This window comes from Varroa jacobsoni, unplaced genomic scaffold (assembly GCF_002532875.2).
Source record: "Varroa jacobsoni isolate VJ856 unplaced genomic scaffold, vjacob_1.0 scaffold_626, whole genome shotgun sequence".
In the NCBI taxonomy this organism is placed as follows: domain Eukaryota; kingdom Metazoa; phylum Arthropoda; class Arachnida; order Mesostigmata; family Varroidae; genus Varroa; species Varroa jacobsoni.
The window spans coordinates 16,909-33,199 of NW_019213528.1; positions in this window are offsets into that span (position 1 = coordinate 16,909).

The window sequence follows — 16,291 nt, forward strand, 5'->3', positions numbered from 1 at the left end:
TATCTATAACATGTTACAGCTTAATTCCTATCGCTTGTTTTGGCTTGGTAGCTGGCACTACTCGTTTTATACTTACTCCTTTTTAATAGGAGTAATAATCTCTATCGGCTTTTCTAAAGGATCTAAGCTTGAAGAGCTGTTCCCCATTTGTACCTTGATGAAAATCTATTTACACGGGTTATTTTTGAATATGCCATATCATCGAAGCAAGGCTATCAAGCACAGAACAAGTCCATATGTGCACCTTATAGATACCACTAATAGATTAGGCCTTTAGACTAACTCGCAGGCCATCAATTACTATGGCATTTAATGTGGAATAAGAGAGGAAATATAGAAAAGAGAGAAAACGCAAGCGGACGAGAGAGTTTCGAGTTATTTAACATCCTTGCTGACTTGCCTAGAAACTTAGTTGAGAGTTTCTACTACCGTCCAGCTATAGGGCCTTTCATAGGAACGACAGAATGGTCTCGGTTCGTTGCCGTTCTAAACGCAGAGGATCCCCCTGGAATACCAGGAACCGTCTAGAGAGTGCGGGGCTGGGTGCTTCTATTTCCTTTATCGTGGGTCAGAAAACTCAGCTGCAAAATTCCAGGGTGACCGATGTGAGCTCCACCACTCCAGCGCAGCAAACCCCAACTAGCGCTCACTCTGCCAACCCGCCTGCTTCTTCTTTGGACGTCGCACAAAAGTGGGCAGTTAATATTCCCGAGGAATGGCTCGCTGGCCCCTCTCGTCTCGGCTGAATGATTACTCCCACCTCATCCTATTTTATGCTGCCTCCTTCTCTTACACATGCGTCCTACTCCCCCAGGCATTATTCGCTTCTAGAACTGCTCTACGCCGTCTTCGATATATGATGATAACACGTAGCCGTTCATTCCCTTGGCCTGTTCTCGTGACACTGCGCCTTCCTTGAAGAAAGCAGGTTCTGTAACCGAAGGGATGGTACCAGTATACTCATTCAATGAGCCAACCGCCGATGGAAACCACCACTGGCACGTCCTTCACATCGTTTCTCGGAAACATAGACACATTTTTGCAGCTCGACACACAAACACAGTCACAGACCTCGAGGAACACGCGCCGACGAACCCATGAGCAGACGAGCTCATGCGCGTTGGGAATATTTATACCTAAGCTTGTTTTAGATTGTAGCCCGAATTGAATAAGTTGTCGTCGCCGAAAAAAAGCTTTGGACAAATAGTCCCATTGCCATTATTCGCAAGCGTACCGCCGTGCTCTAGATATTTTCCTAAAGCCTTTCTGTTCTTATTTATTTGGCTCATTTGCGTAAGCCAATGATTAGTCCCAGGTTTTCGTCCCTGCCACAATATAAGCTGGTTTACCTGCTTCATTCGCGACAAGTCGAATAAAGAACATTAAGAGACAAGCTTGCAGGTAGAGTAGACAATAAAAAGATTAGCTAGGTTGCGGAAGAAGAGGAAGAACGTTTTACCTGGCCGCATTGCGAGTTTTTTTTTAGTTGTCTCCTTCTTTTTATGCAAGAGAACAGTAGTGACTTATGAGGGGGAAAGCCAATAATTGTTGAAGGTTTCCAGATGCCCGCACACTTACACCAAAGCAATCGGAAAACTCAGCTATGATAGAAGAAAAAAACTGAAATACTTAGATATGTATAAAAGTTATGAACTAGCTATAATGAGAAGATGTATTTATATCGATGCAGTTGCGCAAACAGATAGAAACCTGCACGAACCGGAAGAGAAATGTTTACCTGAGATCAGTTAAAAGAATGTGGGGAAAATAACGTGTTAGATATGGGGTTATCGACATACAATTATACGTAATTTCGTGTCAATGTGTCACTAGTGAGTAAATTTCGTAAGAATAACGCGATGCTGACTTTTCTGTGAATGGGGCCACTCACGCTATGAAATTCAGTTAAATAGTTCCGCTTATATAAACTAGAGGTTTTGATTAAAGATTTTATACCTACATAATTTAGACAGAAACATAAAACGTCATATTATAATTATGTGTACGTTTACGAAGTAACATAGTTCCATAGCGCTTCTGTAGCGAATCTGTTTTCAGATCGAAAAGTTGCATGTTCGAGTTATGTCAGAGTTTAAACCCTCTTTTCGACTACACGTGCTTCATACATGATACTGTTTTCATTACTATTGCGTGCCATAGAATATACCTTTACATTGGCCCAATCAGCGGTTCTGGAAGAGCTATCTGCCTGCAATGACGAATAAGCTAATCTCCGTCAAGATCAATGCACAAAACAAGTACATCCTTATTCATACCTATAGATACTACACCAAAGAACCGTAACATTTGCCTTCTATGACTGCGTTGCTTAATTAACACTCTTTAAGGCGTATATTTATGTCCGGCATGGGTTATAACATATTTAAAAGAGTCTGATCCAATTTCAATTTCGCGTCATGATGTCGGCTTGCGGTTTCATAGACTGATACGAGTAAATCTGAGAATCACACAATTCCTTAAAAGTATACTTTTTCCTATCTGCTCGAGTTTTTTACTGCCATCCTATAGAGAAGAACTAAATAATCGATAAGAGGCATTGTCTCTGCTATTCCATAAAAGACCGGACAGTACGCAAGGGGTGCGGAGTTGTGCAGTTAGGTTCAGATAAAGCTGTCAGATAGTACAGTTTCGTACGAACAATGAGGGAAATATATTCATTTTTTTTGCTGCTTCACCTATCCGTGCTGCTGGTGCCTAGATCGGTGATCGTAACTCTTTTGGGTACCTCTGTTTCCCTCTTTTTCCAAGTTACCCCTCCGTCGGTTGTGCACCTTCGAAATGCTAACAGCGGAGCAATCGGTGTTCTGCTCGAGCTTTTCAAACCCTCGCAATTTTTCTTGGAGCATTGCACGACTTAAATGCTGGCAGCAGAATAACTGCTAACTAACACGTACACCCACCCACCCACACACACACACACACACACACACAAAGAACTTCCCCGCGATGCACTTGTATGGCCGCTGACTATGAGGTCCTCTAACAAATAAGCCCCGCGAGCTACGTACTCTTTCCGGTGTGTGATGCTTACTTCGATTTGTTTATGAAAGAAAGACCCCTAAGCCAGAGCATGCCACCACTACGACCATTAGCGCCTGTCGAATGCTCGCGTCATCGATTTGTTGAGTCGTCTCCATGTCGAACGAGACGACGCACAAGATTTACCGTGTACGACCAGAGCTAGTTTCGCTTGCAGTTAATGGCGAAACAGCGTCTGATTGGTGGGATAGACATCCGAAATTCTGTGTGTCTCATCAGTAGTGTAGTTAAATTAGGCATAAAGACCATAGGCTTACCTAGCTATTTAATTTAGCAATAATTAACGCCTAACATTTATTTAGTACGCCCTCTAAATATTTACTAGCATGCGTGTATAGAAAAAAAAGTATCGTCTCTTGCTAATACATTAATTTGGGAGCGACAGATGTCTCTATCTATCAGTGATATATCAATATGAATGATAGGAAGAACAGGCAAATCTCGTTTGACAAATCCCACTTCTCTAAACAACATCTGAATGATTTTTCACTAGTCCTAAAACTATACCATAAGCAACGTACCTAAAACAGGCACGGAATGGCAGGCCCCTATGTGTGCCGAAATACCGACAATACGCATCTGATCCTTATTAGTGAAAAATTAAATATGTTCCCGTGATTGAAACTTGAAATAATTTATCTGAGCATAATTTAGCTTGGACGGAGATCTAACAGGGCCAAGATTACAGACAATTCCTTCATTGTAATAGAAGAAAGCACCATAGACCCGATGGCTTTCGGCAAAAAGATCGTCGATGAAAATTTACAACTTTTGGCAGGCAGTCTGCTCTACTGAGACTTCGTTACGTTTGATGGAATAGGGCAGACCCACCCAGCCGTCGGTACAGCCCGATTTATCTAATAGCCTAGCCTTCCTTAATACAAATTTGCATTACTGATACACACGGTTTCGCTGCGTAAAAGGCAAAATCAGTATCCTACATATAGGCAAAATGTGCCGTCTTTCATCGTCAACACCAAGTTTTTTTCCCAACCAGGATTTTCGCCAATTGCCGATCCTTGCTTTAAAAAATTTGCTAATATGTACGTAATTTCAATTGGTTATACGTGATTAATTCTAAGCAGAATGGTTAATCCGTAATCGATTTATACCGCTTATACGTTATAAAAACACAAAGGCTTTTTTTCATTAAATCACATAATTTTGCTCCTTTTTACAAAATCCAGCAAAACACACGAGATTAAATTAGGTACTAATGGTTCAAGCTAGAAGGGTAGACCTTTTCAGCAATCTTATGCACACTGTAATTTATGATGTTCTATTATGTCGCCCAAAAATCGATGCCGTAATAATACTGATCAAGTTACTTCTAGGCAGCTTCTGCAACGTTGCATTGATACAATATGAACGTTGTAACTACGTAATAATACCGAACGCCGTTAAAATAATGCTGACAAAAAAATACTTTATATCGTTATTATCGACCGTATTATATATACCGCCGTATTTATGATCAACTCGGTAATCGTATCAGCTAAAATGTGCCCACTGCAAATTGTTTATCATGGCGTAGTTGTTGACTGGTCAACCAACAGGGACATTAAGCGATTTTGGCTGCGGCAGCCCTACTACTGCTACCTTGATTTCAACATGTTGCGCACGAGGCAATGATGTATAAGAAAGAAAAGGATGTTAGTAAACGATGCTCACTTCCGTATGAGCAGATATATGCCAGTTCACACTGGACAAACTACTTAAATAACATGTATGGCGATACATCAACGAAAAGGAGACCGCCATTCTAACAAGATACGTGTGCTTCCACCACAAGCCATTCAATCTGTGACATATTTGTCCTATTTTGAACTTTATATACGTACATAGATACTGACCATTGGGCAATAGTATCCGACACCTCCTAACGGTTTTTGAAATATTCACGAGAAGCGAGTCTTGTTAGCCCTAACATACGGGACATTTCGCAAATCTGTACCTATTCTAAAGCTTTTCGACAATTTAACGAGAACTATCTTCCGCAAGTCTTCTAGAGGCGGCTTCATATGCCTTTCTGCTTCCAGACATTATGACGAAGCGGTGTATGGCGCTTCATTCGGTACGCATCCCGAAATATACATACAGCATGTCCATATTCGTGCAAATGAATACATAGACGATGCTGTATCTATTAGAACGGCTGGTCTTTTTTCATCGGTTGGGTGAAATCCTTCTGCGTGTATACTGTATTGGTATCTTGATGCCCCGGCGACGTTGGGCGCGTGATGCTAGCAGGGTGATATTTGGATGATACTATGTCAGCCTTCTTGCCGTCACGGAAAGGTAGGCCCCATTCTGTTATTCACAGCCAATAGGAAAGAGGCTGTCTACGATTTGTATGTCTGTCAATGCGTTTGTTAGATTCCATTTACTCATAAAGTGCACGCAGATTGTTTTGTATTTCCGAAATGGCTATTCAAGGCGGTCTGAATGGCGGAAAATAGCAAGACAAATAGTTACAATAGATCTGCTCAATCTCTCAATATTTCGCTCGCAACAAACGTTCCTTACACTAAGAAATAGATATTTATTTTTGTACGTGAAAGCTGGCCAGGTACATTTCTGTATGTGCATCTGCTCCATTATAGATTGTCAGGCATACAGCTCTTATTTGCTGTATCTTTGCGTTTCAATTTTTTTTCTCTCTTCTTTCCTATTTGCAATTCAGTGCCGATTCGCGCGGCTGATAGTTACAATATACACAATACATACGGTGCCGGCAACTGGGTTTACAGTTGTACCTTGTCGCGCGAGTAAGATCTAGAAGTGAAATAATTTACCCTCTTACTCAGCCGACCCAATATCACATGCTCAACACAGCGAATGATCTTTGTTTCACTAGAACCGTACATTTGTTTAGATAGAAAGCAAATGGTTAGTGAGATTTGCTTCTCGTCGAGGAAACACCGTCTCCATTACTATTAAGATGCATTCATTGAGTTTTACTACCTCGCTTCTGTTTCGATGGCTTGATGACTTAGACAATTAAGTTCCTTTTTGTTACCTCGACATTTTAGTATATAGAATAATACGGTGACTTGTACTGAAAAGAATTGTACTTGCTGAAGGAAAAAAGGGTCAGCCAACAATACCGATATTGAAAAATAGCACTAGGAAGAAAGCCTTCATTGAAGACAGATTTCAATAATTATTAAGGCGTGCTTAGCGTAGAAATACGACGGAATGCGATACAGTTATAGGAAAAAAAAAAGCTAAAATATGTGACACTTTGTGTGCTTTTCCTTAATTATGAACCATAAGGATGACATTACCGTCATTAGTATATTATATAGTTGTCTTGGTACTGCAGAATATAAAGTAATGTCATCCTTCGCTTTGCATTTTACTAGAAAAATATAATCGACTGGCCTTATTTCTATTATATTATCTAACTATTTGTCCAACCAAATCCGATGGCTGGATTCAAATGTACTCAGATATTTGGGTGTTGGTAAATAATACCAAACGCAGTACTAAGATTAATATAAAAAATGTAAAAACTTGTATTTGTTATCGATTTTTCATACGAACTTCAGCCACACCAAAACAGTACGACTAGCCAGCAAGGGCTAAAAATGTATATAAACATCTGGCTCACTCTATACCTTTCTTGTATGTCAACCTTGAACCCACTTTATACGTCTTATCATCCCAACATTTTCCATGCGGTGTTCCATCTTGTGTGGTCCTGAACATCAAGGTATCTCAAGATATGTTCCAACTTGGTATCTTTTGTGCTATCTCTCCCTCGTTGACGCTGTTCTATATTTGATGCCAACAACCGCCACGGGGAAGGAGATCACATCCTGGATCACGCCCGCTAACCGTTCGGAATCGAAGTGCGCTGGTCCGTGAAATGATCTATTGCATCCCCTGCTGCGTCTTTTAGGACAACGATGCTGTCATGTCGCGGCCGGGACTTCCCTTTGCTGACCGGCACTGGCCGTCCTATCTCTCAGCGACCGCTAGCCAGGAAGCTCGGAAACTAAGGAGGCCGCATCTATCACCATCTTAGGGTCACGTGAGTCCCAGGCGCCGTGCCATATTGAAAGGCAGAGGTGATCTAAAGGGGTTTTAGGGCCTCCTCTTTGAGATGGTGTGGTGTGGTGTGGGTGGCAAGCCCTTGGGATGAGACACGAAACCTTGTTTTGATTGGCACGAGGAGGCTGCTGCATTTAGATTAAACTTCTTACTTTTTTCATCCGCTAGAAGCCACTAAGAAGATAGTAAGACAGGAAATAGTGCATAGGCCTACTTGCGGATGGTCTTCTACTGATACACACCGATCTATCCATTTACGGGATCTATTGTGCCTAACAGCCATATATTTGTAGACTCCATGCGTAACGGAATGATGTGCGCATAATCACATCTAATAGAAAGTATTCCCACCGGTATATGTACAAAAGAAATGATAAGACTAATCGTTGGAGCTTCGAAACTCGATCTTTGTTTGCCTACGATGCCTTCACTAACCCAATTTGTTTCAAGTACTGATTAATGATCATAGAGAGACGTTCGTTTTGCTTTCCAAAATTGAAACTGACACTCAATTATTATTATCACTCGTATATTAGATATCACCCGACATTTTAAAAGGTAGCGCGCATCGTTGGATCGAGTAAACCGGGTTACCACGCTCGTAAATTGAGACATTTTCGTGTATTAATTTTTCGGAAAAACATTTTGTTAATGCCCAACTTGTTTATGCTGAATTATAGCGAATATAGTAGTACAGTCACCGGATTTATGTTTTCCATTAGATGGAGTAAAGCCGCAAAATAAGCAAAGAAAACATAGTCAGCCCTTGTTAAATCCCGCGAATCTCCCCAGAAAACATGGCCGAGTCGGCCTTTGCGATTCGTTGGATTAACTTCTAACTATGAACTTTTGTTCACAGCGTTCTCGTTATATATTTAGTAGTTTCTTAATTAGAGTTTCTAATTAATAATCTTAGAGGCATAAAGCAAAGGGTTAAATAATGCGGCGGGCAGAGACACCTGCCGCCAAACAAAAACATGCTACATACTACTGGATCATTGATGCAGTGCAGATAGCATATACCTGTGTAAAGCAAACACCAGGAAAAAATAAACATTAAACAGATGACAGATATCGTGAAAAAAAAGACAAAATATATAGAACGCTAAGTTTTACATTTGTAACGTAAAAAATGCTAATTATGGAAAAAAAAAACACTAATTAATGCACTGTCTACCCGTAGACAGTTGCTAATTTTAAAGTTAGTCTGCGGTTAGGCAAATCAGAATATTCTTCTTTACTTTTTTTTCCCAAAAATAAGCCAGAGCTTAGTAAACATATAGCTGCCGTTGTATTTTATTATTGCATGCCATACAAAAAGCCGTCTAATATCGAAAATAATCAAACAAAAAAATTTAAGATTTATTATTCCTTTCCAGTCTAACTCGAACATTAGCTTTGTCTTTAATATTAGGGAAACCCGCATAGCAAGCTTATTGGCATAGCAAATTTTAATGCCCCCCGCAGCTACGCTGGTGTTATATAGAGTAACTGGCGACCATTTGCACAAAACAATAGTATCTAGTCCAATATTAAAATTCGTTTTTAAATGAGACAGGAAGACTCGTGGTCACTGTACTACCCCGGAGGCTACTTGATCTGCCACACCTACAAAACCTGTAGGATGCGCACGCTCGGCCTCGTAGTCATACAACGGTGATGTAAGCTTGTTTAGCCTTGTCAACACACGAAAGACAAGGGATTTCGATCCGGAAATAGGAAAAAAGACCACCCTTTAATATGTACCAAACGTTTCATATAGACATATCTCTAACGATTATATTATTCTAAAGTTCGATATATGTGTTCTGATAATGCGGGCTGTTCCAAACTACTCATTGCGTTCGAAACAAAGCTTCGTATTGGTACATAGTAGTGACTGTTATTAACGAAGCTCAAACCTAGTAATCGATCGACAGCACAAGACGCAAGCTGTGACGACAAAATCCCTTGAAGACCAGGACGCTCGCTCGCTCGCTCGTTCCCCTAAATGGCTTCCTTTTTCTCTGCCCCTTATATCTTTTAGGCGAAGAGGAATAAATATTTAAAGTACGAACCCCCAAGAGGGGTGTCGGGTGGAGCTCGCACGTAAAATTTAGTACTCATTACTTGCCTGCGTTAGCTGTTGTTGTTGCTGATATCAAGTATGGTTTACTTATATGCACGATGGTAGATCTGACTATCATCTTCGACCTGGCGTACGCAGCTATTTTATTCAAAAGAAATTTAAAAAAATCATGTCTGTGTATTCTGGTCTGCAAAGAATATATTTCGGTAAACTGACTACATTGTTGAGTATCGACGTTTTCAGTTGTTTACACATCCAGGTACTTGCTTGCACGCAAGTACCCCTCCGTAATGGCCCCTTAAGCGCAGCGCAACTAGTTGTGTCGTGAACACAGCTGATAAAAAGCGACTCAGAGAACAAGAACAGTTGAATTAAATCAAATTCAACTTCGCACTAAAAGTATTCTATGATTCCATCAGATATTTGGAATAGTCGGCTTGACACCTTAACAATTTTCAGGCCTCTTCTGCCCCTCCACCCAAACAGCATTACCAAAATAGGCACCGCGTGCTAATCTCGCTAATACCAGCCGCTAGCTAATCATATTTGGGTGTATACCTAAATTAGGCAACATGTATTTACTCCTGCTGATTGTTTTTTCAGGTGATATAGAATTACAAATTTAATGACAGCAAAAACCTCATCCTTCCAACCATTTTTGTACCTAAGGCCCACAAGTGATTTAGCGTATGAAACACTCACTAGAGACCAGAAAATATATGTGCATATGTCTATGTAAGACTGCATCTGCGCAAAAGGGCGCCCTCTGAGATTGTCATTCCACTCTCGTGATAAACTGTAATGACTCTTGCGCGCGATCCACAACCAGCACCATTTGATCTCGGCAGCTAGATCCATTAAATCCTGCAGGATTTGTCAAGGCACCCCCAGCAACTTTGAGCATTGCTACATGCTACAGGATTGATGAGTTTGTTTGTAAAGGCACTAAAAAAAACCGAAAACGAAGAGTCGTGAATGAACACAGTCAAATCTGGTCTTTCTTAAAAACTAGATATCTTCAATTGTAATTTGCATGTAACCGATTTAGAAGCCAACTTATTTGTCACCCCAGGATGAACCCGGTCCGCGATTACGCGTTGAGGAATTATGAAATTTAGAAGGCAATGGTTCCTTACGAAACCTGCGATATTTACAGCGCATAGCCCTCCTTAATGGCCACGGCAGCAAACTGCTTACCGGCAATTACAGGTGGCCCCGAGTATAATATGATCACGTGCGCGTTTTTCTTTGCGAAACGATAATTGTGACGGTGAATGATTGCATCGACATTGCGACCCACGTCACTTGCGTATTTCTGGAGCGTGGAGCCTTAACAAGATGTGACAAATTTAAAGTGAAAAGCAACTTCAAAAGAAAAAAAAACATTTCGGAGTCACATTTAACCGCCCATTCAACTTCGAAAGCGCAATAACCCAAAAGCAGTAAATAAGTATACACTTATCTACTTCACACTTATAGTAAAAATATCCAATAATTTTTTTTTGTGATAGCAAAAGTCCTTTTTGTCTGCTCCCTTGTTCTAGGCACCTGTCACCAAATACTATTATCATTAACTTAATTATAGATTTCATATCGACGTGCATTCCAGCCAAATAAGATCTCAATGCCAAAATGAATCCGTTTCTGACAAAAAAAAAAAAAAAAGAAGAATATGTTTACAAAATTAACAACAAAAAATACTATTACTATTGTTAACGCTGAAAAAGATAGAATAGAATATTGGCTACCTTGTGCCCTCGGTAAAATTTTCATCACGTTTCGTTTGGTATAGAAGTGACTTCATGTAGAAAAGTGTCGTTAACTGCGCTTGACTTGTTTTAAAGATATCGTAGGTATAATATTGCTAGAGAGATTCCTTTTTATTGGCCGCAGACTTCGAAACGCAGACGCTAAACTTGACAATAGCACGCAATTCAAGTATCAGCGTCTTATGGATCGTTTGCTCTAAAAAACAGCATAAGAATTATCGACTCATAAATATCGATAGTCATTAGAAAATCGGATGAAAGGATCGATAAAGGTGAGATCAACGGAGGCCATAGTGCGATGCAGTACACCGCCGACAGCTTTAAATTGGTGCCTAAACCACTGCGTATGTCCATAGCCGGCGAGTTTCAACTCAATCGAGGTAGTTATCTGATTCCTGGGCCTTCGCGACTTATCCTACTAACATGAAAATAGTGTGTAAATAGCCTGCATGCACCGTAGGCCCCATGTATTTCACGCGGATCTCTGATCCAGAGGCTAGTGCACGTGCGAATACTCGACTGAATCTCTACAGCTACAACCCGAGGCTTTAAAAAAAAAAAGATCGGTAAAATCAAGTCTTTGTTGAACCAACGGAACTTTTGGCGACTCCGTACATAGACATTTGCTGGCACAATGAATCAAGCGGTATCAACCATAAAACATCGAGTAAATATTTGCGTGGAGCAAGAGTTACTGATATCTGTTATCATTTGCTAGTCTTTTCTGTCTCTGTCTCAGATAGAGTGCCCGCCAAATAACAACTGTGCGAAATCCCAATTTGACAACTACGATGAAATTTTAGACAAGGCCCACCAATGCAGGGTCTGAGCCTAATGACGTCCTTTTCACAGGAACATTTCCAGAAACCTCTTGTGCTTCCTGAAGGCTCGTAGTATTCCTTTCCTAAATAAAAATTCAGCTGAGCAAAAACATATAGGCTATAACAAGCAATCAACTGTACGACAACGTCGGCTTTACTCGTTCAGTGAAGGCGCCAAAATCGCTTTGAAATTTTCCATAGAATTTCATTGAAAATATATTATTAACACGCTCAGTTTTATTGTTTTAACCTCTCACCATGTTTAGGTTCACACTAGAACTGACAATTCAGTCACATCGGCTAAAAGCGAGATCGTTATGGAGGGCTGTCTTTAGAACTGTACCGTGACTGGATCTAGATTAATGCTAATGCGCACGTACCTGGTGACTGAAAAGTTTCGACTATAGTACGTCATATGAGGTCTCACGACCTGTTTACCTATCGGGATAGCATTAGATCCAGTAAACATGTTGATAAATTTGACGTATCACGCTTACCAACTCATTATCTATTTGCTGACTGGGTGGACGGCAATGGAACTGAACGACCTCTTGACTACCTTCGACGTGAGCTACTCGATTTTATGGGCAAAACCGCAATCCTTTCTCGTTATCACTTTCTGCTTAGCTATACGAGACAAGAACAGGATGAAGACCTTTTATATGCGTAATGCACGACAGTGCTTCATTTGCGTGATATACTGATGGACACACGGCTGGTGCCGATATCGGGAGCTGTTTCGTCTGATGAAGCGGGGAGCCGCGGCTATACTGCATTTGTTTTTTGACCATTATAGGCGTCGAGGCGTACGCACGTTACGTGGTTTCTTTCTTCACTACGTAAACATACTGCCTATGCCACACGCTTAATACGGCAACTAAATAATTTGACTTCTTCCCTATATATATATGGTATGCCCGGTACAGCTTATTTGCTCCTGATTACCAACGGCATTATATGGTGGCCAAATGCCGATGTTAGTAGTAGACAGCTCTGTTCGCTACAAAGGTAAACCTGCTTATAACGGCTAGTTGCACTCGTAGCACTCCCCAAAGGGAAACTGGCGCACAAATATCATCAAGGCCTACTACCATCACTGCCTTCAATTAGGGCGGTGATCATATGCATTAGAAGTGGTCTGATCTTGCTCCTAGCGACGTTCGAATTGCTACCATCAATACCGGTCAACCGCAAGCTAATCAATTGCGGACGAATGGCCAAGATTGCGCCGCAAACGACACTGCACAGGCGATACCCATTCGCTATAACACCCTTTTATTATATCATGCTTTGCTCACAAGCAGATGCTCATTAAGCTTCGTCCGCACTCCAGTCACCCGCTAGACAAGTCGCCTTTCCCGTCGATGGACTATGCGCACGCTACGTGCGGTTGTTGTTCAACTGCTTGAGCTGGACAGTACGGAGGGTGCTCGAGAGGAACGCTCCAAGGTCACCCGTTAGCCGGCCCTGTTTAACCATCTACCACCTCGCATTCCATGCGAGCCCTATGCCTGGTAACGCACTACGTGGCTCAGCTAAGGCGACAGAAAGAACTGACGTTTTCCGCCTGCCATGGTTAAAGTTCGGTATAAGAGTGATGTGGTGACATAAAGCTTGGTGTTACCTAGGCACACAATGTGCTTGCCATCTGAACGCATAATTCCATGGCGAGAGGCCAATAGACTAACGCTCCTACGTCTGTTTCGTGTCCTCTCAACATTCCTCTCCCTGTTAACAGTTGCAGCTGGCTTCGTTTAACTCTACTCCCTCATTAAGCGTATACTAGCTGCTTCCGTCTCCTCTGCTGATCTGTGCTATGTAACATGTAAACTTCGTGCCCTGACAGATAATCGTTTAGCTCGCTTAGCTGTGATCGTGCATATAAAATACATATAGCCGATTACCTTTGTCGGGTATTGAGTTTCAAGTTCGCCTTCTCTTGATATCTTCTCCGAAGATGATGCTACGTAGATGCGACACAGATACAGATATCGCGCGTTGCTTTCAAATCTGGGCGACGCAAGTCAATGTTCCGGCACCCAACACACATAAGTATTTTACCTGCCAGAAAGGTAAAGCCTGGAGAGCTAGATTCTTCACTTTTGTCTTTTCGACTGAAAGCAGAAAGCACCTACATTATAATAAACGACTCTAAGAGCGATGGTACTACCTTAAATATTTCAGGTCTTTGCAAGCACGCGGACAAACTGGAAACCTTTAGTTTACCCAAGGCAAGTATAATGGCTGCGCGTTGACGACAGCATCTGGCCCTTCAATTATTGGCTAAATGCACACACCATACAAAGTCAACAGACTTTTTCTTCAGAATATCCATAGAGACGCGGAAGAGGAGAGATCTGAGAGAAAAACGGAGATGCGATAATTACATCGGCCCGGCTAAGGCGAACGATGAAAAAGACCAAACAGTGTTGATGTCGATAAAGGGCATTGGATTTCGACAGGCAGGACCCAGCAGAGCAGGTGTACGAGGTGCAGGCAGAGAGAGGTGAAATCAGAGGGTGGCTAAATGTAGTGCGGAAGCGGCTAGTCGATATCGGCTTACTAGATACTCATCGATATGTCTGAAAAGTAAGCGGCCCGGTCGTCCCCGATGATTTTTGGATTGGATGAATAAAAGCAGGCCAGCGATAGGTTCCGGCGTGGGGAGGACGTTTTCCAGATAGCTGTGTAGGAACGTTTTTGGGCGAAGCCGCTACTTGCTGTTTCCGGAACAACAAGGGCTATGTTATGACCGATAGCAGTCTTGAGAAGCCAAATGAAACAATAAAAAAACGCTACGTCATGTGGCCGTATTCGAGGCTGTTCAAGTGACCTGACTCAGTTAATAATTGAGGTAGCGGCGGGTTCATTATATCTGTATTTATTCTAAAATATGTGAATACCTTATCAAACGGATATTGGCCATGTACCTAAAAGTGTCAATTCGGGACAAGCGAATGAAGTTTTTATGCTACCGCCATTTTCTCCAACTATCGGAATGTGCAGCGACCCAGATGGTCCTCATCCCTGCATAAATTCTGGTATATGTCATTCTACGTATTTGTCGTTCAGGAAATTTAGGGTTTCTAACTCGATGACTTTTAGCCTCTACTCCTTGTATATTGAATCTCAGCTGTGAAAGGTTCTTATAAGCATCATCCTTCGGTTTCTCGCTAAAATTCGTGAAAAACAAGCTTTTACATTGTGAAGTGTTAGGCCCTGTATGAAATGCTATATGCCACGTTTTTTTCCATTGGTTGTCAACTGTCTAGTCTGTTGTATTAAACAACCTGTACCCCTGACGGGCGAAAACTTTTATTATTGTGACCGCCGCTACTGCGCTGCAGGTATTGTTTCATGCGTAAGTATCCTGACTCAGGGAACTTGTATCCAACTCGCTCGCTAAGTTAGAGCATACACTACACAACACGTGTGACGAATACAACAAACTTCAAGTTTTAGTGATGATTTATTGCGCAGCTGCGACTAACGAGCGCCTAACTAGGTGGTAATAGTTCTTCAAAGGGTTCTTTTAGCAAGACATTATTTTCTCGGAGTTGCCTATATGAGAGGGAAGCACTGTGTCCGCTCTTATTTATTTCCATTTTGTAGATCACATTAAACGCTTTTTAAAAAAAAGACCTTTGTAAAATTTTACATTATAGGGTTCCGGTCAATCTGTTCTTCCATACACGATCATCAAATATAGCACATATCTGCATTTGTAGGCCACCATCAAAGCCTGACTAAACAGTCTCTGGTCGGATTTGGTAGTGTTGGTAAATATTACCCCAATACCATATCACATTTGGACGGTAAAATGAAAGCAACAGGAGTTCCGATTTTGCCTGAAAATGATGCTACTCCGTATTTTATATATAAAGTAATTAATCATTATGATCAATTTCTTTATGATTTTCACCTTTCAAATAACGTAAGTTAGCTTTAATAGTAGGTCTTATCCAAAAGAGGTCATCTGTTAGTCAGCTACAACTTTATATAAATTTGTTTAAATTTACAACAAAAGTATTATTATCATTATGAAAATAAACCGTGTCTCGTTTCAAAGTTTTATAACACTTGTTAGTTTCATTCCCTCTGATAATGAGTGAAATGAAATATAAACTCAACTGATGTGTTTTTGGTAGGTTGGACCCATAATGCGCTCGATTTCCACACAGATTTCACACAGCGCTTACTTCTTTTTGCGTTCATGGGCAGCCTTGTTGTTTGCGCTGCTAGTGATTCGCGTGGATGGGCCGTGCGTGTGCTGCAGAATGTGCAAGCTAATACGTGCTCGGCTGTCTGGAAGTTTGTCTTATCCAGCAAGCAAAGACGAAGAAAAGTCCCTTGTTCTGCCCCTAGACCTTCATTCCCTTGGGGCCCTCTTGCGAAGTACTCATGGGCAAGTTCCTGTTGTTCCTTAACTGCACTATCTGTTGGCTAAGTAGGGCTCAAGCTGCTGGCGGACCCTGAGGGCGCCCAATAGTCACTTTGCTTCTTTTCTGCCGGCGCTT